This window comes from Equus asinus, chromosome 1 (assembly GCF_041296235.1).
Source record: "Equus asinus isolate D_3611 breed Donkey chromosome 1, EquAss-T2T_v2, whole genome shotgun sequence".
NCBI lineage: Eukaryota > Metazoa > Chordata > Mammalia > Perissodactyla > Equidae > Equus > Equus asinus.
The window spans coordinates 42,354,533-42,379,049 of NC_091790.1; positions in this window are offsets into that span (position 1 = coordinate 42,354,533).

Consider the following 24,517-nt stretch of genomic DNA (forward strand, 5'->3'; position numbering starts at 1 on the left):
TCCATCTTTCTCAATTTTCTGGAACAGTTTGAGGAGAATAGGTACAAAGAACTCACACTGCTTAACAACAAAAAAACAAACAACCCGATCAAAAAATGGGCAGAGGACATGAACAGACATTTCTCCAAAGAAGATATGAATATGGCCAATAGACACATGAAAAGATGTTCATCATCGCTAATCATCAGGGAAATGCAAATCAAAACTACACTAAGATATCACCTTACCCCCGTTAGATTGGCAAAAACATCCAAAACCAAGAACGACAAATGTTGGAGAGGTTGTGGAGAAAGAGGAACCCTCATACACTGTTGGTGGGAATGCAAACTGGTACAGCCACTATGGAAAACAGTATGGAGATTTCTCAAAAAGTTAAAAATAGAAATACCCTATGACCCAGCCATCCCATTACTGGGTATCTATCCTAAGAACCTGATATCAGATATCTCAAGAGTCCGTTGCACCCCTATGTTCATCGCAGCATTATTTACAATAGCCAAGACGTGGAACCAGCCTACATGCCCAGAAACTGATGATTGGATAAAGAAGATGTGGTATATATACACAACGGAATACTACTCAGCCATAAAAAAAGACGACATTGGCCCATTCACAACAATGTGGATGGACCTCGAGGGCATTATGTTAAGCGAAATAAGTCAGTCAGAGAAAGACAGACTCTATATGACTCCACTCATAGGTGGAAATTAGTATATTGAGAAGGAGATCTGATCGGTGGTTACCAGGGAAAAGGGGGGGTGGGGTAGGGCACGGAGGGGGAAGTGGTGTTCCCACAACATGACTAACAAAAATGTACAACTGAAATTTCACAAGCTTGTAATCCATCATAACATTAATAAACAAAACAAAAAAAAAAAGATGCTTTGGGGCCCATCTGCCCCTATGGAAAGAACGCAGCACTTTGTGCCTTGCAGCTCTAGGGCAATGTAGCACACCCAGAGCAGAAGTTCTACTTCAGCCAGATCAGGCCCGCAAAGAAACTGCGTTTCACAGGCCTTTGTAAGAGATGTTCCCGGTAGGCTGTTAGAGCACTGTGCAGAGCGAGTTGTTTCTTAGCTTCCCAACGAGCTGGAAGCAAGATGCTTTAGGGGCCATCTGCCCTTAAGGAAAGAAGGCAGCACTTTGTGCCTTGCAGCTCTAGGGCAAAGTAGCACACCCAGAGCAGAAGTTCTACTTCAGCCAGATCAGGCCCGCAAAGAAACTGCGTTTCACAGGCCTTTGTAAGAGATGTTCCCGGTAGGCTGTTAGAGCACTGTGCAGAGCGAGTTGTTTCTTAGCTCCCAGAGAGCTGGAAGCAAGATGCTTTGGGGCCCGTTAATTTTATACCCTGCTGCTACTTTGCTGTAGTTGTTGATTATTTCTAATAGTTTTTCTGTGGATTCTTTGGGGTTTTCTATGTATAAGATCATGTCGTCTGCAAACAACGCGAGTTTTACTTCTTCGTTACCTATTTGGATTCCTTTTATTTTTTTTTCCTGCCGCATTGCTCTGGCCAGCACCTCCAGTACTATGTTGAATAGGAGTGGTGAAAGTGGGCACCCTTGTCTTGTTCCTGTCCTCAGAGGGATGGCTTTCAGCTTTTGTCCATTGAGTATGATGTTGGCTGTGGGTCTATCATATATGGCCTTTATTATGTTGAGGTACTTTCCTTCTATACCCATTTTACTGAGGGTTGTTATCATAAATGGGTGTTGGATCTTGTCGAATGCTTCCTCTGCGTCTATTGAGATGATCATGTGGTTTTTGTTTTTCATTTTGTTGATGTAGTGTATCACGTTGATTGACTTGTGGGTGTTGAACCATCCCTGTGTCCCTGGTATAAATCCCACTTGATCATGGTGTATAATCTTTTTGATGTATTGCTGTAATCGGTTTGCCAAAATTTGGTTGAGGATTTTTGCATCTATGTTCATCAGTGATATCGGCCTGTAGTTCTAGTTCTTTGTGTTGTCCTTGTCAGGTTTGGGGATCAGAGTGATGTTGGCTTCATAGAATGTGTTAGGGAGTTCTCCATCTTTCTCAATTTTCTGGAACAGTTTGAGGAGAATAGGTACAAAGAACTCACACTGCTTAACAACAAAAAAACAAACAACCCGATCAAAAAATGGGCAGAGGACATGAACAGACATTTCTCCAAAGAAGATATAAATATGGCCAATAGACACATGAAAAGATGTTCATCATCGCTAATCATCAGGGAAATGCAAATCAAAACTACACTAAGATATCACCTTACCTCCGTTAGATTGGCAAAAACATCCAAAACCAAGAACGACAAATGTTGGAGAGGTTGTGGAGAAAGAGGAACCCTCATACACTGTTGGTGGGAATGCAAACTGGTACAGCCACTATGGAAAACAGTATGGAGATTTCTCAAAAAGTTAAAAATAGAAATACCCTATGACCCAGCCATCCCATTACTGGGTATCTATCCTAAGAACCTGATATCAGATATCTCAAGAGTCCGTTGCACCCCTATGTTCATCGCAGCATTATTTACAATAGCCAAGACGTGGAACCAGCCTACATGCCCAGAAACTGATGATTGGATAAAGAAGATGTGGTATATATACACAATGGAATACTACTCAGCCATAAAAAAAGACGACATTGGCCCATTCACAACAATGTGGATGGACCTCGAGGGCATTATGTTAAGCGAAATAAGTCAGTCAGAGTAAGACAGACTCTATATGACTCCACTCATAGGTGGAAATTAGTATATTGAGAAGGAGATCTGATCGGTGGTTACCAGGGAAAAGGGGGTGTGGGGGGAGGACACGGAGGGGGAAGTGGTGTTCCCACAACATGACTAACAAAAATGTACAACTGAAATTTCACAAGCTTGTAATCCATCATAACATTAATGAACAAACAAAAAAAAAAAAGATGCTTTGGGGCCCATCTGCCCCTATGGAAAGAACGCAGCACTTTGTGCCTTGCAGCTCTAGGGCAATGTAGCACACCCAGAGCAGAAGTTCTACTTCAGCCAGATCAGGCCCGCAAAGAAACTGCGTTTCACAGGCCTTTGTAAGAGATGTTCCCGGTAGGCTGTTAGAGCACTGTGCAGAGCGAGTTGTTTCTTAGCTTCCCAACGAGCTGGAAGCAAGATGCTTTAGGGGCCATCTGCCCTTAAGGAAAGAAGGCAGCACTTTGTGCCTTGCAGCTCTAGGGCAAAGTAGCACACCCAGAGCAGAAGTTCTACTTCAGCCAGATCAGGCCCGCAAAGAAACTGCGTTTCACAGGCCTTTGTAAGAGATGTTCCCGGTAGGCTGTTAGAGCACTGTGCAGAGCGAGTTGTTTCTTAGCTTCCCAAAGAGCTGGAAGCAAGATGCTTTGGGGCCCTTCTCACCCTTTGGAAAGAAGGCAGCACTTTGTGCCTTACAGCTCTAGGGCAATGTAGCACACCCAGAGCAGAAGTTCTTCTTCAGCCAGATCAGGCCTGTAAAGAAACTGCGTTTCACAGGCCTTTGTAAGAGATGTTCCCTGTAGGCTGTTAGAGCACTGTGCAGAGCGAGTTCTTTCTTAGCTTCCCAAAGACCTGGAAGCCAGAAGCTTTGGGGGCCATCTGCCGTTAAGTAAAGAAGGCAGCACTTTGTGCCTTTCAGCTCTAGGGCAATGCAGCACACCCCGAGCAGAAGTTCTACTTCAGCCAGATCAGGCCTGCAAAGAAACTGCGTTTCACAGGCCTTTGTAAGAGATGTTCCCGGTAGGCTGTTAGAGCACTGTGCAGAGCGAGTTGTTTCTTAGCTTCCCAGAGAGCTGGAAGCAAGATGCTTTGGGGCCCGTTAATTTTATACCCTGCTACTTTGCTGTAGTTGTTGATAATTTCTAATAGTTTTTCTGTGGATTCTTTGGGGTTTTCTATGTATAAGATCATGTCGTCTGCAAACAACGCGAGTTTTACTTCTTCGTTACCTATTTGGATTCCTTTCACTTTTTTTTCCTGCCGAATTGCTCTGGCCAGCACCTCCAGTACTATGTTGAATAGGAGTGGTGAAAGTGGGCACCCTTGTCTTGTTCCTGTCCTCAGAGGGATGGCTTTCAGCTTTTGTCCATTGAGTATGATGTTGGCTGTGGGTCTATCATATATGGCCTTTATTATGTTGAGGTACTTTCCTTCTATACCCATTTTACTGAGGGTTGTTATCATAAATGGGTGTTGGATCTTGTCGAATGCTTTCTCTGCGTCTATTGAGATGATCATGTGGTTTTTGTTTTTCATTTTGTTGATGTAGTGTATCACGTTGATTGACTTGCGGGTGTTGAACCATCCCTGTGTCCCTGGTATAAATCCCACTTGATCATGGTGTATAATCTTTTTGATGTATTGCTGTAATCGGTTTGCCAAAATTTGGTTGAGGATTTTTGCATCTATGTTCATCAGTGATATCGGCCTGTAGTTCTCCTTCTTTGTGTTGTCCTTGTCAGGTTGGGGGATCAGAGTGATGTTGGCTTCATAGAATGTGTTAGGGAGTTCTCCATCTTTCTCAATTTTCTGGAACAGTTTGAGGAGAATAGGTACAAAGAACTCACACTGCTTAACAACAAAAAAACAAACAACCCGATCAAAAAATGGGCAGAGGACATGAACAGACATTTCTCCAAAGAAGATATGAATATGGCCAATAGACACATGAAAAGATGTTCATCATCGCTAATCATCAGGGAAATGCAAATCAAAACTACACTAAGATATCACCTTACCCCCGTTAGATTGGCAAAAACATCCAAAACCAAGAACGACGAATGTTGGAGAGGTTGTGGAGAAAGAGGAACCCTCATACACTGTTGGTGGGAATGCAAACTGGTACAGCCACTATGGAAAACAGTATGGAGATTTCTCAAAAAGTTAAAAATAGAAATACCCTATGACCCAGCCATCCCATTACTGGGTATCTATCCTAAGAACCTGATATCAGATATATCAAGAGTCCGTTGCACCCCTATGTTCATCGCAGCATTATTTACAATAGCCAAGACGTGGAACCAGCCTACATGCCCAGAAACTGATGATTGGATAAAGAAGATGTGGTATATATACACAACGGAATACTACTCAGCCATAAAAAAAGACGACATTGGCCCATTCACAACAATGTGGATGGACCTCGAGGGCATTATGTTAAGCGAAATAAGTCAGTCAGAGAAAGACGAACTCTATATGACTCCACTCATAGGTGGAAATTAGTATATTGAGAAGGAGATCTGATCGGTGGTTACCAGGGAAAAGGGGGGGTGGGGGAGGGCACGGAGGGGGAAGTGGTGTTCCCACAACATGACTAACAAAAATGTACAACTGAAATTTCACAAGCTTGTAATCCATCATAACATTAATAAACAAACAAAAAAAAAAAGATGCTTTGGGGCCCATCTGCCCCTATGGAAATAACGCAGCACTTTGTGCCTTGCAGCTCTAGGGCAAAGTAGCACACCCAGAGCAGAAGTTCTACTTCAGCCAGATCAGGCCCGCAAAGAAACTGCGTTTCACAGGCCTTTGTAAGAGATGTTCCCGGTAGGCTGTTAGAGCACTGTGCAGAGCGAGTTGTTTCTTAGCTTCCCAACGAGGTGGAAGCAGGATGCTTTAGGGGCCATCTGCCCTTAAGGAAAGAAGGCAGCACTTTGTGCCTTGCAGCTCTAGGGCAAAGTAGCACACCCAGAGCAGAAGTTCTACTTCAGCCAGATCAGGCCTGCAAAGAAACTGCGTTTCACAGGCCTTTGTAAGAGATGTTCCCGGTAGGCTGTTAGAGCACTGTGCAGAGCGAGTTGTTTCTTAGTTTCCCAAAGAGCTGGAAGCAAGATGCTTTGGGGCCCTTCTCACCCTTTGGAAAGAAGGCAGCACTTTGTGCCTTACAGCTCTAGGGCAAAGTAGCACACCCAGAGCAGAAGTTCTTCTTCAGCCAGATCAGGCCTGCAAAGAAACTGCGTTTCACAGGCCTTTGTAAGAGATGTTCCCTGTAGGCTGTTAGAGCACTGTGCAGAGCGAGTTCTTTCTTAGCTTCCCAAAGACCTGGAAGCCAGATGCTTTGGTTGGCCATCTGCCGTTAAGTAAAGAAGGCAGCACTTTGTGCCTTTCAGCTCTAGGGCAATGCAGCACACCCCGAGCAGAAGTTCTACTTCAGCCAGAGCAGGCCTGCAAAGAAACTGCGTTTCACAGGCCTTTGTAAGAGATGTTCCCGGTAGGCTGTTAGAGCACTGTGCAGAGCGAGTTGTTTCTTAGCTTCCCAGAGAGCTGGAAGCAAGATGCTTTGGGGCCCGTTAATTTTATACCCTGATACTTTGCTGTAGTTGTTGATAATTTCTAATAGTTTTTCTGTGGATTCTTTGGGGTTTTCTATGTATAAGATCATGTCGTCTGCAAACAACGCGAGTTTTACTTCTTCGTTACCTATTTGGATTCCTTTCATTTTTTTTTCCTGCCGAATTGCTCTGGCCAGCACCTCCAGTACTATGTTGAATAGGAGTGGTGAAAGTGGGCACCCTTGTCTTGTTCCTGTCCTCAGAGGGATGGCTTTCAGCTTTTGTCCATTGAGTATGATGTTGGCTGTGGGTCTATCATATATGGCCTTTATTATGTTGAGGCACTTTCCTTCTATACCCATTTTACTGAGGGTTTTTATCATAAATGGGTGTTGGATCTTGTCGAATGCTTTCTCTGCGTCTATTGAGATGATCATGTGGTTTTTGTTTTTCATTTTGTTGATGTAGTGTATCACGTTGATTGACTTGCGGGTGTGGAACCATCCCTGTGTCCCTGGTATAAATCCCACTTGATCATGGTGTATAATCTTTTTGATGTATTGCTGTAATCGGTTTGCCAAAATTTGGTTGAGGATTTTTGCATCTATGTTCATCAGTGATATCGGCCTGTAGTTCTCCTTCTTTGTGTTGTCCTTGTCAGGTTGGGGGATCAGAGTGATGTTGGCTTCATAGAATGTGTTAGGGAGTTCTCCATCTTTCTCAATTTTCTGGAACAGTTTGAGGAGAATAGGTACAAAGAACTCACACTGCTTAACAACAAAAAAACAAACAACCCGATCAAAAAATGGGCAGAGGACATGAACAGACATTTCTCCAAAGAAGATATGAATATGGCCAATAGACACATGAAAAGATGTTCATCATCGCTAATCATCAGGGAAATGCAAATCAAAACTACACTAAGATATCACCTTACCCCCGTTAGATTGGCAAAAACATCCAAAACCAAGAACGACGAATGTTGGAGAGGTTGTGGAGAAAGAGGAACCCTCATACACTGTTGGTGGGAATGCAAACTGGTACAGCCACTATGGAAAACAGTATGGAGATTTCTCAAAAAGTTAAAAATAGAAATACCCTATGACCCAGCCATCCCATTACTGGGTATCTATCCTAAGAACCTGATATCAGATATCTCAAGAGTCCGTTGCACCCCTATGTTCATCGCAGCATTATTTACAATAGCCAAGACGTGGAACCAGCCTACATGCCCAGAAACTGATGATTGGATAAAGAAGATGTGGTATATATACACAACGGAATACTACTCAGCCATAAAAAAAGACGACATTGGCCCCTTCACAACAATGTGGATGGACCTCGAGGGCATTATGTTAAGCGAAATAAGTCAGTCAGAGAAAGACGAACTCTATATGACTCCACTCATAGGTGGAAATTAGTATATTGAGAAGGAGATCTGATCGGTGGTTACCAGGGAAAAGGGGGGGTGGGGGAGGGCACGGAGGGGGAAGTGGTGTTCCCACAACATGACTAACAAAAATGTACAACTGAAATTTCACAAGCTTGTAATCCATCATAAGATTAATAAACAAAACAAAAAAAAAAAAGATGCTTTGGGGCCCATCTGCCCCTATGGAAAGAACGCAGCACTTTGTGCCTTTCAGCTCTAGGGCAATGTAGCACACCCAGAGCAGAAGTTCTACTTCAGCCAGATCAGGCCTGCAAAGAAACTGCGTTTCACAGGCCTTTGTAAGAGATGTTCCCGGTAGGCTGTTAGAGCACTGTGCAGAGCGAGTTGTTTCTTAGCTTACCAAACAGCCGGAAGCAAGATGCTTTGGGGCCCTTCTCACCCTTTGGAAAGAAGTCAGCACTTTGTGCCTTGCAGCTCTAGGGCAATGTAGCACACCCAGAGCAGAAGTTCTACTTCAGCCAGATCAGGCCAGCAAAGAAACTGCGTTTCACAGGCCTTTGTAAGAGATGTTCCCGGTAGGCTGTTAGAGCACTGTGCAGAGCGACTTGTTTCGTAGCTTCCCAAGGAGATGGAAGCAAGATGCTTTAGGGGCCATCTGCCCTTAAGGAAAGAAGGCAGCACTTTGTGCCTTGCAGCTCTAGGGCAATGTAGCACACCCAGAGCAGTTGTTCTACTTCTGCCAGGTCAGGCCTGCAACGAAACTTCGTTTCACAGGCCTTTGTAAGAGATGTTCCCAGTAGGCTGTTAGAGCACTGTGCAGAGCGACTTGTTTCGTAGCTTCCCAAGGAGATGGAAGCAAGATGCTTTGGGGCCCTTCTCACCCTTTGGAAAGAAGGCAGCACTTTGTGCCTTGCAGCTCTAGAGCAATGTAGCACACCCAAAGCAGAAGTTCTACTTCAGCCAGATCAGACCTGCAAAGAAACTGCGTTTCACAGGCCTTTGTAAGAGATGTTCCCTGCAGGCTGTTAGAGCACTGTGCAGAGCGAGTTGTTTCTTAGCTTCCCAACGGGCTGGAAGCAAGATGCTTTAGGGGCCATCTGCCCTTAAGGAAAGAAGGCAGCACTTTGTGCCTTGCATCTCTAGGGCAATGTAGCACACCCAGAGCAGATGTTCTACTTCTCCGAGGTCAGCCCTGCAAAGAAACTGCGTTTCACAGGCCTTTGTAAGAGATGTTCCCGGTAGGCTGTTAGAGCACTGTGCAGAGCGAGTTGTTTCTGAGCTTCCCAAAGAGCTGGAAGCAAGATGCTTTGGGGCCCTCTCACCCTTTGGAAAGAAGGCAGCACTTTGTGCCTTGCAGCTCTAGGGCAATGTAGCACACCCAGAGCCGAAGTTCTACTTCAGCCAGATCAGACCTGCAAAGAAACTGCGTTTCACAGTCCTTTGTAAGAGATGTTCCCTGTAGGCTGTTAGAGAACTGTGCAGAGCGAGTTGTTTCTTAGCTTCCCAAGGAGCTGGAAGCAAGATGCTTTAGGGGCCATCTGCCCTTAAGGAAAGAAGGCAGCACTTTGTGCCTTGCAGCTCTAGGGCAATGTAGCACACCCAGAGCAGTTGTTCTACTTCTGCCAGGTCAGGCCTGCAAAGAAACTTCGTTTCACAGGCCTTTGTAAGAGATGTTCCCTGTAGGCTTTTAGAGAACTGTGCAGAGCGAGTTGTTTCTTAGCTTCCCAAGGAGCTGGAAGCAAGATGCTTTAGGGGCCATCTGCCCTTAAGGAAAGAAGGCAGCACTTTGTGCCTTGCAGCTCTAGGGCAATGTAGCACACCCAGAGCAGTTGTTCTACTTCTGCCAGGTCAGGCCTGCAAAGAAACTTCGTTTCACAGGCCTTTGTAAGAGATGTTCCCTGTAGGGTGTTAGAGCACTGTGCAGAGCTAGTTGTTTCTTAGCTTCCCAAGGAGCTGGAAGCAAGATGCTTTGGGGCCCTTCTCACCCTTTGGGAAGAAGGCAGCACTTTGTGCCTTGCAGCTCTAGGGCAATGTAGCACACCCAGAGCCGAAGTTCTACTTCAGCTAGATCAGACCTGCAAAGAAACTTCGTTTCACAGGCCTTTGTAAGAGATCTTCCCGGTAGGCTGTTAGAGCACTGTGCAGAGCGAGTTGTTTCTTAGCTTCCCAAGGAGCTGGAAGCAAGATGCTTTGGTGCCCGTTAATTTTATACCCTGCTACTTTGCTGTAGTTGTTGATTATTTCTAATAGTTTTTCTGTGGATTCTTTGGGGTTTTCTATGTATAAGATCATGTCGTCTGCAAACAACGCGAGTTTTACTTCTTCGTTACCTATTTGGATTCCTTTTATTTTTTTTTCCTGCCGAATTGCTCTGGCCAGCACCTCCAGTACTATGTTGAATAGGAGTGGTGAAAGTGGGCACCCTTGTCTTGTTCCTGTCCTCAGAGGGATGGCTTTCAGCTTTTGTCCATTGAGTATGATGTTGGCTGTGGGTCTATCATATATGGCCTTTATTATGTTGAGGTACTTTCCTTCTATACCCATTTTACTGAGGGTTGTTATCATAAATGGGTGTTGGATCTTGTCGAATGCCTTCTCTGCGTCTATTGAGATGATCATGTGGTTTTTGTTTTTCATTTTGTTGATGTAGTGTATCACGTTGATTGACTCGCGGGTGTTGAACCATCCCTGTGTCCCTGGTATAAATCCCACTTGATCATGGTGTATAATCTTTTTGATGTATTGCTGTAATCGGTTTGCCAAAATTTTGTTGAGGATTTTTGCATCTATGTTCATCAGTGATATCGGCCTGTAGTTCTCCTTCTTTGTGTTGTCCTTGTCAGGTTTGGGGATCAGAGTGATGTTGGCTTCATAGAATGTGTTAGGGAGTTCTCCATCTTTCTCAATTTTCTGGAACAGTTTGAGGAGAATAGGTACAAGGAACTCACACTGCTTAACAACAAAAAAACAAACAACCCGATCAAAAAATGGGCAGAGGACATGAACAGACATTTCTCCAAAGAAGATATGAATATGGCCAATAGACACATGAAAAGATGTTCATCATCGCTAATCATCAGGGAAATGCAAATCAAAACTACACTAAGATATCACCTTACCCCCGTTAGATTGGCAAAAACATCCAAAACCAAGAACGACAAATGTTGGAGAGGTTGTGGAGAAAGAGGAACCCTCATACACTGTTGGTGGGAATGCAAACTGGTACAGCCACTATGGAAAACAGTATGGAGATTTCTCAAAAAGTTAAAAATAGAAATACCCTATGACCCAGCCATCCCATTACTGGGTATCTATCCTAAGAACCTGATATCAGATATCTCAAGAGTCCGTTGCACCCCTATGTTCATCGCAGCATTATTTACAATAGCCAAGACGTGGAACCAGCCTACATGCCCAGAAACTGATGATTGGATAAAGAAGATGTGGTATATATACACAACGGAATACTACTCAGCCATAAAAAAAGACGACATTGGCCCATTCACAACAATGTGGATGGACCTCGAGGGCATTATGTTAAGCGAAATAAGTCAGTCAGAGAAAGACAGACTCTATATGACTCCACTCATAGGTGGAAATTAGTATATTGAGAAGGAGATCTGATCGGTGGTTACCAGGGAAAAGGGGGGGTGGGGGGAGGGCACGGAGGGGGAAATGGTGTTCCCACAACATGACTAACAAAAATGTACAACTGAAATTTCACAAGCTTGTAATCCATCATAACATTAATAAACAAAAAAAAAAAAAAAGATGCTTTGGGGCCCATCTGCCCCTATGGAAAGAACGCAGCACTTTGTGCCTTGCAGCTCTAGGGCAATGTAGCACACCCAGAGCAGAAGTTCTACTTCAGCCAGATCAGGCCCACAAAGAAACTGCGTTTCACAGGCCTTTGTAAGAGATGTTCCCGGTAGGCTTTTAGAGCACTGTGCAGAGCGAGTTGTTTCTTAGCTTCCCAACGAGCTGGAAGCAAGATGCTTTAGGGGCCATCTGCCCTTAAGGAAAGAAGGCAGCAGTTTGTGCCTTGCAGCTCTAGGGCAAAGTAGCACACCCAGAGCAGAAGTTCTACTTCAGCCAGATCAGGCCTGCAAAGAAACTGCGTTTCACTGGCCTTTGTAAGAGATGTTCCCGGTAGGCTGTTAGAGCACTGTGCAGAGCGAGTTGTTTCTTAGCTTCCCAAAGAGCTGGAAGCAAGATGCTTTGGGGCCCTTCTCACCCTTTGGAAAGAAGGCAGCACTTTGTGCCTTACAGCTCTAGGGCAACGTAGCACACCCAGAGCAGAAGTTCTTCTTCAGCCAGATCAGGCCTGCAAAGAAACTGCGTTTCACAGGCCTTTGTAAGTGATGTTCCCTGTAGGCTGTTAGAGCACTGTGCAGAGCGAGTTCTTTCTTAGCTTCCCAAAGACTTGGAAGCCAGATGCTTTGGGGGCCATCTGCCGTTAAGTAAAGAAGGCAGCACTTTGTGCCTTTCAGCTCTAGGGCAATGCAGCACACCCCGAGCAGAAGTTCTACTTCAGCCAGATCAGGCCTGCAAAGAAACTGCGTTTCACAGGCCTTTGTAAGAGATCTTCCCGGTAGGCTGTTAGAGCACTGTGCAGAGCGAGTTGTTTCTTAGCTTCCCAGAGAGCTGGAAGCAAGATGCTTTGGGGCCCGTTAATTTTATACCCTGCTACTTTGCTGTAGTTGTTGATTATTTCTCATAGTTTTTCTGTGGATTCTTTGGGGTTTTCTATGTATAAGATCATGTCGTCTGCAAACAACGCGAGTTTTACTTCTTCGTTACCTATTTGGATTCCTTTTATTTTTATTCCTGCCGAATTGCTCTGGCCAGCACCTCCAGTACTATGTTGAATAGGAGTGGTGAAAGTGGGCACCCTTGTCTTGTTCCTGTCCTCAGAGGGATGGCTTTCAGCTTTTGTCCATTGAGTATGATGTTGGCTGTGGGTCTATCCTATATGGCCTTTATTATGTTGAGGTACTTTCCTTCTATACCCATTTTACTGAGGGTTTTTATCATAAATGGGTGTTGGATCTTGTCGAATGCTTTCTCTGCGTCTATTGAGATGATCATGTGGTTTTTGTTTTTCATTTTGTTGATGTAGTGTATCACGTTGATTGACTTGCGGGTGTTGAACCATCCCTGTGTCCCTGGTATAAATCCCACTTGATCATGGTGTATAATCTTTTTGATGTATTGCTGTAATCGGTTTGCCAAAATTTTGTTGAGGATTTTTGCATCTATGTTCATCAGTGATATCGGCCTGTAGTTCTCCTTCTTTGTGTTGTCCTTGTCAGGTTTGGGGATCAGAGTGATGTTGGCTTCATAGAATGTGTTAGGGAGTTCTCCATCTTTCTCAATTTTCTGGAACAGTTTGAGGAGAATAGGTACAAGGAACTCACACTGCTTAACAACAAAAAAACAAACAACCCGATCAAAAAATGGGCAGAGGACATGAACAGACATTTCTCCAAAGAAGATATGAATATGGCCAATAGACACATGAAAAGATGTTCATCATCGCTAATCATCAGGGAAATGCAAATCAAAACTACACTAAGATATCACCTTACCCCCGTTAGATTGGCAAAAACATCCAAACCCAAGAACGACAAATGTTGGAGAAGTTGTGGACAAAGAGGAACCCTCATACACTGTTGGTGGGAATGCAAACTGGTACAGCCACTATGGAAAACAGTATGGAGATTTCTCAAAAAGTTAAAAATAGAAATACCCTATGACCCAGCCATGCCATTACTGGGTATCTATCCTAAGAACCTGATATCAGATATCTCAAGAGTCCGTTGCACCCCTATGTTCATCGCAGCATTATTTACAATAGCCAAGACGTGGAACCAGCCTACATGCAAATAAACTGATGATTGGATAAAGAAGATGTGGTATATATACACAATAGAATACTACTCAGCCATAAAAATATACGACATTGGCCCCTTCACAACAATGTGGATGGACCTCGAGGGCATTATGTTAAGCGAAATAAGTCAGTCAGAGAAAGACGAACTCTATATGACTCCACTCATAGGTGGAAATTAGTATATTGAGAAGGAGATCTGATCGGTGGTTACCAGGGAAAAGGGGGGGTGGGGGGAGGGCACGGCGGGGGAAGTGGTGTTCCCACAACATGACTAACAAAAATGTACAACTGAAATTTCACAAGCTTGTAATCCATCATAACATTAATAAACAAACAAACAAAAAAAGATGCTTTGGGGCCCATCTGCCCCTATGGAAAGAACGCAGCACTTTGTGCCTTGCAGCTCTAGGGCAATGCAGCACACCCCGAGCAGAAGTTGTACTTCAGCCAGATCAGGCCTGCAAAGAAACTGCGTTTCACAGGCCTTTGTAAGAGATGTTCCCTGTAGGCTGTTAGAGCACTGTGCAGAGCGAGTTGTTTCTTAGCTTCCCAGAGAGCTGGAAGCAAGATGCTTTGGGGCCCTTCTCACCCTTTGGAAAGAAGGCAGCACTTTGTGCCTTACAGCTCTAGGTCAAAGTAGCACACCCAGAGCAGAAGTTCTTCTTCAGCCAGATCAGGCCTGCAAAGAAACTGTGTTTCACAGGCCTTTGTAAGAGATCTTCCCTGTAGGCTGTTAGAGCACTGTGCAGAGCGAGTTGTTTCTTAGCTTCCCAAGGGGCTGGAAGCAAGATGCTTTAGGGGCCATCTGCCCTTAAGGAAAGAAGGCAGCACTTTGTGCCTTGCATCTCTAGGGCAATGTAGCACACCCAGAGCAGATGTTCTACTTCACCCAGGTCAGGCCTGCAAAGAAACTGCGTTTCACAGGCCTTTGTAAGAGATGTTCCCGGTAGGCTGTTAGAGCACTGTGCAGAGCGAGTTGTTTCTGAGCTTCCCAAAGAGCTGGAAGCAAGATGCTTTGGGGCCCTCTCACCCTTTGGAAAGAAGGCAGCACTTTGTGCCTTGCAGCTCTAGGGCAATGTAGCACACCCAGAGCCGAAGTTCTACTTCAGCTAGATCAGACCTGCAAAGAAACTTCGTTTCACAGGCCTTTGTAAGAGATGTTCCCGGTAGGCTGTAAGAGCACTGTGCAGAGCGACTAGTTTCCTAGCTTCCCATAGAGCTGGAAGCAAGATGCTTTGGGGCCCATCTGCCCCTATGGAAAGAACGCAGCACTTTGTGCCTTGCAGCTCTAGGGCAATACAGCACACCCCGAGCAGAAGTTGTACTTCAGCCAGATCAGACCTGCAATGAAACTGCGTTTCACAGGCCTTTGTAAGAGATGTTCCCTGTAGGCTGTTAGAGCACTGTGCAGAGCGAGTTGTTTCTTAGCTTCCCAAGGAGCTGGAAGCAAGATGCTTTAGGGGCCATCTGCCCTTAAGGAAAGAAGGCAGCACTTTGTGCCTTGCAGCTCTAGGGCAATGTAGCACACCCAGAGCAGTTGTTCTACTTCTGCCAGGTCAGGCCTGCAAAGAAACTTCGTTTCACAGGCCTTTGTAAGAGATGTTCCCTGTAGGGTGTTAGAGCACTGTGCAGAGCGAGTTGTTTCTTAGCTTCCCAAGGAGCTGGAAGCAAGATGCTTTGGGGCCCTTCTCACCCTTTGGAAAGAAGGCAGCACTTTGTGCCTTGCAGCTCTAGGGCAATGTAGCACACCCAGAGCCGAAGTTCTACTTCAGCTAGATCAGACCTGCAAAGAAACTTCGTTTCACAGGCCTTTGCAAGAGATCTTCCCGGTAGGCTGTTAGAGCACTGTGCAGAGCGAGTTGTTTCTTAGCTTCCCAGAGAGCTGGAAGTAAGATGCTTTGGGGCCCGTTAATTTTATACCCTGCTACTTTGCTGTAGTTGTTGATTATTTCTAATAGTTTTTCTGTGGATTCTTTGGGGTTTTCTATGTATAAGATCATGTCGTCTGCAAACAACGCGAGTTTTACTTCTTCGTTACCTATTTGGATTCCTTTTATTTTTTTTTCCTGCCGAATTGCTCTGGCCAGCACCTCCAGTACTATGTTGAATAGGAGTGGTGAAAGTGGGCACCCTTGTCTTCTTCCTGTCCTCAGAGGGATGGCTTTCAGCTTTTGTCCATTGAGTATGATGTTGGCTGTGGGTCTATCATATATGGCCTTTATTATGTTGAGGTACTTTCCTTCTATACCCATTTTACTGAGGGTTGTTATCATAAATGGGTGTTGGATCTTGTCGAATGCTTTCTCTGCGTCTATTGAGATGATCATGTGGTTTTTGTTTTTCATTTTGTTGATGTAGTGTATCACGTTGATTGACTTGCGGGTGTGGAACCATCCCTGTGTCCCTGGTATAAATCCCACTTGATCATGGTGTATAATCTTTTTGATGTATTGCTGTAATCGGTTTGCCAAAATTTGGTTGAGGATTTTTGCATCTATGTTCATCAGTGATATCGGCCTGTAGTTCTCCTTCTTTGTGTTGTCCTTGTCAGGTTTGGGGATCAGAGTGATGTTGGCTTCATAGAATGTGTTAGGGAGTTCTCCATCTTTCTCAATTTTCTGGAACAGTTTGAGGAGAATAGGTACAAAGAACTCACACTGCTTAACAACAAAAAAACAAACAACCCGATCAAAAACTGGGCAGAGGACATGAACAGACATTTCTCAAAAGAAGATATGAATATGGCCAATAGACACATGAAAAGATGTTCATCATCGCTAATCATCAGGGAAATGCAAATCAAAACTACACTAAGATATCACCTTACCCCCGTTAGATTGGCAAAAACATCCAAAACCAAGAACGACAAATGTTGGAGAGGTTGTGGAGAAAGAGGAACCCTCATACACTGTTGGTGGGAATGCAAACTGGTACAGCCACTATGGAAAACAGTATGGAGATTTCTCAAAAAGTTAAAAATAGAAATACCCTATGACCCAGCCATCCCATTACTGGGTATCTATCCTAAGAACCTGATATCAGATATCTCAAGAGTCCGTTGCACCCCTATGTTCATCGCAGCATTATCTACAATAGCCAAGACGTGGAACCAGCCTACATGCCCAGAAACTGATGATTGGATAAAGAAGATGTGGTATATATACACAACGGAATACTACTCAGCCATAAAAAAAGACGACATTGGCCCCTTCACAACAATGTGGATGGACCTCGAGGGCATTATGTTAAGCGAAATAAGTCAGTCAGAGAAAGACGAACTCTATATGACTCCACTCATAGGTGGAAATTAGTATATTGAGAAGGAGATCTGATCGGTGGTTACCAGGGAAAAGGGGGGGTGGGGGAGGGCACGGAGGGGGAAGTGGTGTTCCCACAACATGACTAACAAAAATGTACAACTGAAATTTCACAAGCTTGTAATCCATCATAAGATTAATAAACAACAACAACAAAAAAAGATGCTTTGGGGCCCATCTGCCCCTATGGAAAGAACGCAGCACTTTGTGCCTTGCAGCTCTAGGGCAATGTAGCACACCCAGAGCAGAAGTTCTACTTCAGCCAGATCAGGCCTGCAAAGAAACTGCGTTTCACAGGCCTTTGTAAGAGATGTTCCCGGTAGGCTGTTAGAGCACTGTGCAGAGCGAGTTGTTTCCAAGCTTCCCAAAGAGCTGGAAGCAAGATGCTTTGGGGCCCTTCTCACCCTTTGGAAAGAAGGCAGCACTTTGTGCCTTGCAGCTCTAGGGCAATGTAGCACACCCAAAGCAGAAGTTCTACTTCAGCCAGATCAGACCTGCAAACAAACTGCGTTTCACAGGCCTTTGTAAGAGATGTTCCCTGTAGGCTGTTAGAGCATTGTGCAGAGCGAGTTGTTTCTTAGCTTCCCAAGGAGATGGAAGCAAGATGCTTTAGGGGCCATCTGCCCTTAAGGAAAGAAGGCAGCACTTTGTGCCTTGCAGCTCTAGGGCAATGTAGCACACCCAGAGCAGTTGTTCTACTTCTGCCAGGTCAGGCCTGCAAAGAAACTTCGTTTCACAGGCCTTTGTAAGAGATGTTCCCGGTAGGCTGTTAGAGCACTGTGCAGAGCGACTTGTTTCTTAGCTTCCCAAAGAGCTGGAAGCAAGATGCTTTGGGGCCCTTCTCACCCTTTGGAAAGAAGGCAGCACTTTGTGCCTTGCAGCTCTAGGGCAATGTAGCACACCCAAAGCAGAAGTTCTACTTCAGCCAGATCAGACCTGCAAAGAAACTGCGTTTCACAGGCCTTTGTAAGAGATGTTCCCGGTAGGCTGTTAGAGCACTGTGCAGAGCGAGTTGTTTCTTAGCTTCCCAAGGAGCTGGAAGCAAGAGGCTTTAGGGGCCATCTGCCCTTAAGGAAAGAATGCAGCACTTTGTGCCTTGCATCTCTAGGGCAATGTAGCACACCCAGAGCAGTTGTTCTACTTCTGCCAGGTCAGGCCTGCAAAGAAACTGCATTTCACAGGCCTTTGTAAGAGATGTTCCCGGTAGGCTGTTAGAGCACTGTGCAGAGCGAGTTGTTTCTGAGCTTCCCAAAGAGCTGGAAGCAAGATGCTTTGGGGCCCTCTCACCCTTTGGAAAGAAGGCAGCACTTTGTGCCTTGCAGCTCTAGGGAAATGTAGCACACCCAGACCCGAAGTTCTACTTCAGCTAGATCAGACCTGCAAAGAAACTTCGTTTCACAGGCCTTTGTAAGAGATGTTCCCGGTAGGCTGTAAGAGCACTGTGCAGAGCGACTAGTTTCTTAGCTTCCCAGAGAGCTGGAAGAAAGATGCTTTGGGGCCCATCTGCCCCTATGGAAAGAACGCAGCACTTTGTGCCTTGCAGCTCTAGGGCAATGCAGCACACCCCGAGCAGAAGTTGTACTTCAGCCAGATCAGACCTGCAAAGAAACTGCGTTTCACAGGCCTTTGTAAGAGATGTTCCCTGTAGGCTGTTAGAGAACTGTGCAGAGCGAGTTGTTTCTTAGCTTCCCATGGAGCTGGAAGCAAGATGCTTTAGGGGCCATCTGCCCTTAGGGAAAGAAGGCAGCACTTTGTGCCTTGCAGCTCTAGGGCAATGTAGCACACCCAGGGCAGTTGTTCTACTTCTGCCAGGTCAGGCCTGCAAAGAAACTTCATTTCACAGGCCTTTGTAAGAGATGTTCCCTGTAGGCTTTCAGAGAACTGTGCAGAGCGAGTTGTTTCTTAGCTTCCCAAGGAGCTGGAAGCAAGATGCTTTAGGGGCCATCTGCCCTTAAGGAAAGAAGGCAGCACTTTGTGCCTTGCAGCTCTAGGGCAATGTAGCACACCCAGAGCAGTTGTTCTACTTCTGCCAGGTCAGGCCTGCAAAGAAACTTCGTTTCACAGGCCTTTGTAAGAGATGTTCCCTGTAGGGTGTTAGAGCACTGTGCAGAGCTAGTTGTTTCTTAGCTTCCCAAGGAGCTGGAAGCAAGATGCTTTGGGGCCCTTCTCACCCTTTGGAAAGAAGGCAGCACTTTGTGCCTTGCAGCTCTAGGGCAATGTAGCACACCCAGAGCCGAAGTTCTACTTCAGCTAGATCAGACCTGCAAAGAAACTTCGTTTCACAGGCCTTTGTAAGAGATGTTCCCTGTAGGCTGTTAGAGCACTGTGCAGAGCGAGTTGTTTCTTAGCTTCCCAAGGAGCTGGAAGCAAGAGGCTTTAGGGGCCATCTGCCCTTAAGGAAAGAAGGCAGCACTTTGTGCCTTGCATCTCTAGGGCAATGTAGCACACCCAGAGCAGTTGTTCTACTTCTGCCAGGTCAGGCCTGCAAAGAAACTGCGTTTCACAGGCCTTTGTAAGAGATGTTCCCGGTAGGCTGTTAGAGCACTGTGCAGAGCGAGTTGTTTCTTAGTTTCCCAAAGAGCTGGAAGCAAGATGCTTTGGGGCCCTTCTCACCCTTTGGAAAGAAGGCAGCACTTTGTGCCTTACAGCTCTAGGGCAAAGTAGCACACCCAGAGCAGAAGTTCTTCTTCAGCCAGATCAGGCCTGCAAAGAAACTGCGTTTCACAGGCCTTTGTAAGAGATGTTCCCTGTATGCTGTTAGAGCACTGTGCAGAGCGAGTTCTTTCTTAGCTTCCAAAAGACCTGGAAGCCAGATGCTTTGGGGGCCATCTGCCGTTAAGTAAAGAAGGCAGCACTTTGTGCCTTTCAGCTCTAGGGCAATGCAGCACATCCCGAGCAGAAGTTCTACTTCAGCCAGAGCAGGCCTGCAAAGAAACTGCGTTTCACAGGCCTTTGTAAGAGATGTTCCCGGTAGGCTGTTAGAGCACTGTGCAGAGCGAGTTGTTTCTTAGCTTCCCAGAGAGCTGGAAGCAAGATGCTTTGGGGCCCGTTAATTTTATACCCTGATACTTTGCTGTAGTTGTTGATAATTTCTAATAGTTTTTCTGTGGATTCTTTGGGGTTTTCTATGTATAAGATCATGTCGTCTGCAAACAACGCGAGTTTTACTTCTTCGTTACCTATTTGGATTCCTTTCATTTTTTTTTCCTGCCGAATTGCTCTGGCCGGCACCTCCAGTACTATGTTGAATAGGAGTGGTGAAAGTGGGCACCCTTGTCTTGTTCCTGTCCTCAGAGGGATGGCTTTCAGCTTTTGTCCATTGAGTATGATGTTGGCTGTGGGTCTATCATATATGGCCTTTATTATGTTGAGGTACTTTCCTTCTATACCCATTTTACTGAGGGTTTTTATCATAAATGGGTGTTGGATCTTGTCGAATGCTTTCTCTGCGTCTATTGAGATGATCATGTGGTTTTTGTTTTTCATTTTGTTGATGTAGTGTATCACGTTGATTGACTTGCGGGTGTGGAACCATCCCTGTGTCCCTGGTATAAATCCCACTTGATCATGGTGTATAATCTTTTTGATGTATTGCTGTAATCGGTTTGCCAAAATTTGGTTGAGGATTTTTGCATCTATGTTCATCAGTGATATCGGCCTGTAGTTCTCCTTCTTTGTGTTGTCCTTGTCAGGTTGGGGGATCAGAGTGATGTTGGCTTCATAGAATGTGTTAGGGAGTTCTCCATCTTTCTCAATTTTCTGGAACAGTTTGAGGAGAATAGGTACAAAGAACTCACACTGCTTAACAACAAAAAAACAAACAACCCGATCAAAAAATGGGCAGAGGACATGAACAGACATTTCTCCAAAGAAGATATGAATATGGCCAATAGACACATGAAAAGATGTTCATCATCGCTAATCATCAGGGAAATGCAAATCAAAACTACACTAAGATATCACCTTACCCCCGTTAGATTGGCAAAAACATCCAAAACCAAGAACGACGAATGTTGGAGAGGTTGTGGAGAAAGAGGAACCCTCATACACTGTTGGTGGGAATGCAAACTGGTACAGCCACTATGGAAAACAGTATGGAGATTTCTCAAAAAGTTAAAAATAGAAATACCCTATGACCCAGCCATCCCATTACTGGGTATCTATCCTAAGAACCTGATATCAGATATCTCAAGAGTCCGTTGCACCCCTATGTTCATCGCAGCATTATTTACAATAGCCAAGACGTGGAACCAGCCTACATGCCCAGAAACTGATGATTGGATAAAGAAGATGTGGTATATATACACAACGGAATACTACTCAGCCATAAAAAAAGACGACATTGGCCCATTCACAACAATGTGGATGGACCTCGAGGGCATTATGTTAAGCGAAATAAGTCAGTCAGAGAAAGACGAACTCTATATGACTCCACTCATAGGTGGAAATTAGTATATTGAGAAGGAGATCTGATCGGTGGTTACCAGGGAAAAGGGGGGGTGGGGGAGGGCACGGAGGGGGATGTGGTGTTCCCACAACATGACTAACAAAAATGTACAACTGAAATTTCACAAGCTTGTAATCCATCATAAGATTAATAAACAAAACAAAAAAAAAAAAGATGCTTTGGGGCCCATCTGCCCCTATGGAAAGAACGCAGCACTTTGTGCCTTTCAGCTCTAGGGCAATGTAGCACACCCAGAGCAGAAGTTCTACTTCAGCCAGATCAGGCCTGCAAAGAAACTGCGTTTCACAGGCCTTTGTAAGAGATGTTCCCGGTAGGCTGTTAGAGCACTGTGCAGAGCGAGTTGTTTCTTAGCTTACCAAACAGCCGGAAGCAAGATGCTTTGGGGCCCTTCTCACCCTTTGGAAAGAAGTCAGCACTTTGTGCCTTGCAGCTCTAGGGCAATGTAGCACACCCAGAGCAGAAGTTCTACTTCAGCCAGATCAGGCCTGCAAAGAAACTGCGTTTCACAGGCCTTTGTAAGAGATGTTCCCGGTAGGCTGTTAGAGCACTGTGCAGAGCGACTTGTTTCGTAGCTTCCCAAGGAGATGGAAGCAAGATGCTTTAGGGGCCATCTGCCCTTAAGGAAAGAAGGCAGCACTTTGTGCCTTGCAGCTCTAGGGCAATGTAGCACACCCAGAGCAGTTGTTCTACTTCTGCCAGGTCAGGCCTGCAAAGAAACTTCGTTTCACAGGCCTTTGTAAGAGATGTTCCCAGTAGGCTGTTAGAGCACTGTGCAGAGCGACTTGTTTCGTAGCTTCCCAAGGAGATGGAAGCAAGATGCTTTGGGGCCCTTCTCACCCTTTGGAAAGAAGGCAGCACTTTGTGCCTTGCAGCTCTAGAGGAATGTAGCACACCCAAAGCAGAAGTTCTACTTCAGCCAGATCAGACCTGCAAAGAAACTGCGTTTCACAGGCCTTTGTAAGAGATGTTCCCTGTAGGCTGTTAGAGCACTGTGCAGAGCGAGTTGTTTCTTAGCTTCCCAACGGGCTGGAAGCAAGATGCTTTAGGGGCCATCTGCCCTTAAGGAAAGAAGGCAGCACTTTGTGCCTTGCATCTCTAGGGCAATGTAGCACACCCAGAGCAGATGTTCTACTTCTCCGAGGTCAGCCCTGCAAAGAAACTGCGTTTCACAGGCCTTTGTAAGAGATGTTCCCGGTAGGCTGTTAGAGCACTGTGCAGAGCGAGTTGTTTCTGAGCTTCCCAAAGAGCTGGAAGCAAGATGCTTTGGGGCTCTCTCACCCTTTGGAAAGAAGGCAGCACTTTGTGCCTTGCAGCTCTAGGGCAATGTAGCACACCCAGAGCCGAAGTTCTACTTCAGCCAGATCAGACCTGCAAAGAAACTGCGTTTCACAGTCCTTTGTAAGAGATGTTCCCTGTAGGCTGTTAGAGAACTGTGCAGAGCGAGTTGTTTCTTAGCTTCCCAAGGAGCTGGAAGCAAGATGCTTTAGGGGCCATCTGCCCTTAAGGAAAGAAGGCAGCACTTTGTGCCTTGCAGCTCTAGGGCAATGTAGCACACCCAGAGCAGTTGTTCTACTTCTGCCAGGTCAGGCCTGCAAAGAAACTTCGTTTCACAGGCCTTTGTAAGAGATGTTCCCTGTAGGCTTTTAGAGAACTGTGCAGAGCGAGTTGTTTCTTAGCTTCCCAAGGAGCTGGAAGCAAGATGCTTTAGGGGCCATCTGCCCTTAAGGAAAGAAGGCAGCACTTTGTGCCTTGCAGCTCTAGGGCAATGTAGCACACCCAGAGCAGTTGTTCTACTTCTGCCAGGTCAGGCCTGCAAAGAAACTTCGTTTCACAGGCCTTTGTAAGAGATGTTCCCTGTAGGGTGTTAGAGCACTGTGCAGAGCTAGTTGTTTCTTAGCTTCCCAAGGAGCTGGAAGCAAGATGCTTTGGGGCCCTTCTCACCCTTTGGGAAGAAGGCAGCACTTTGTGCCTTGCAGCTCTAGGGCAATGTAGCACACCCCGAGCAGAAGTTCTACTTCAGCTAGATCAGACCTGCAAAGAAACTTCGTTTCACAGGCCTTTGTAAGAGATCTTCCCGGTAGGCTGTTAGAGCACTGTGCAGAGCGAGTTGTTTCTTAGCTTCCCAGAGAGCTGGAAGCAAGATGCTTTGGTGCCCGTTAATTTTATACCCTGCTACTTTGCTGTAGTTGTTGATTATTTCTAATAGTTTTTCTGTGGATTCTTTGGGGTTTTCTATGTATAAGATCATGTCGTCTGCAAACAACGCGAGTTTTACTTCTTCGTTACCTATTTGGATTCCTTTTATTTTTTTTTCCTGCCGAATTGCTCTGGCCAGCACCTCCAGTACTATGTTGAATAGGAGTGGTGAAAGTGGGCACCCTTGTCTTGTTCCTGTCCTCAGAGGGATGGCTTTCAGCTTTTGTCCATTGAGTATGATGTTGGCTGTGGGTCTATCATATATGGCCTTTATTATGTTGAGGTACTTTCCTTCTATACCCATTTTACTGAGGGTTGTTATCATAAATGGGTGTTGGATCTTGTCGAATGCCTTCTCTGCGTCTATTGAGATGATCATGTGGTTTTTGTTTTTCATTTTGTTGATGTAGTGTATCACGTTGATTGACTCGCGGGTGTTGAACCATCCCTGTGTCCCTGGTATAAATCCCACTTGATCATGGTGTATAATCTTTTTGATGTATTGCTGTAATCGGTTTGCCAAAATTTTGTTGAGGATTTTTGCATCTATGTTCATCAGTGATATCGGCCTGTAGTTCTCCTTCTTTGTGTTGTCCTTGTCAGGTTTGGGGATCACAGTGATGTTGGCTTCATAGAATGTGTTAGGGAGTTCTCCATCTTTCTCAATTTTCTGGAACAGTTTGAGGAGAATAGGTACAAAGAACTCACACTGCTTAACAACAAAAAAACAAACAACCCGATCAAAAAATGGGCAGAGGACATGAACAGACATTTCTCCAAAGAAGATATGAATATGGCCAATAGACACATGAAAAGATGTTCATCATCGCTAATCATCAGGGAAATGCAAATCAAAACTACACTAAGATATCACCTTACCCCCGTTAGATTGGCAAAAACATCCAAAACCAAGAACGACAAATGTTGGAGAGGTTGTGGAGAAAGAGGAACCCTCATACACTGTTGGTGGGAATGCAAACTGGTACAGC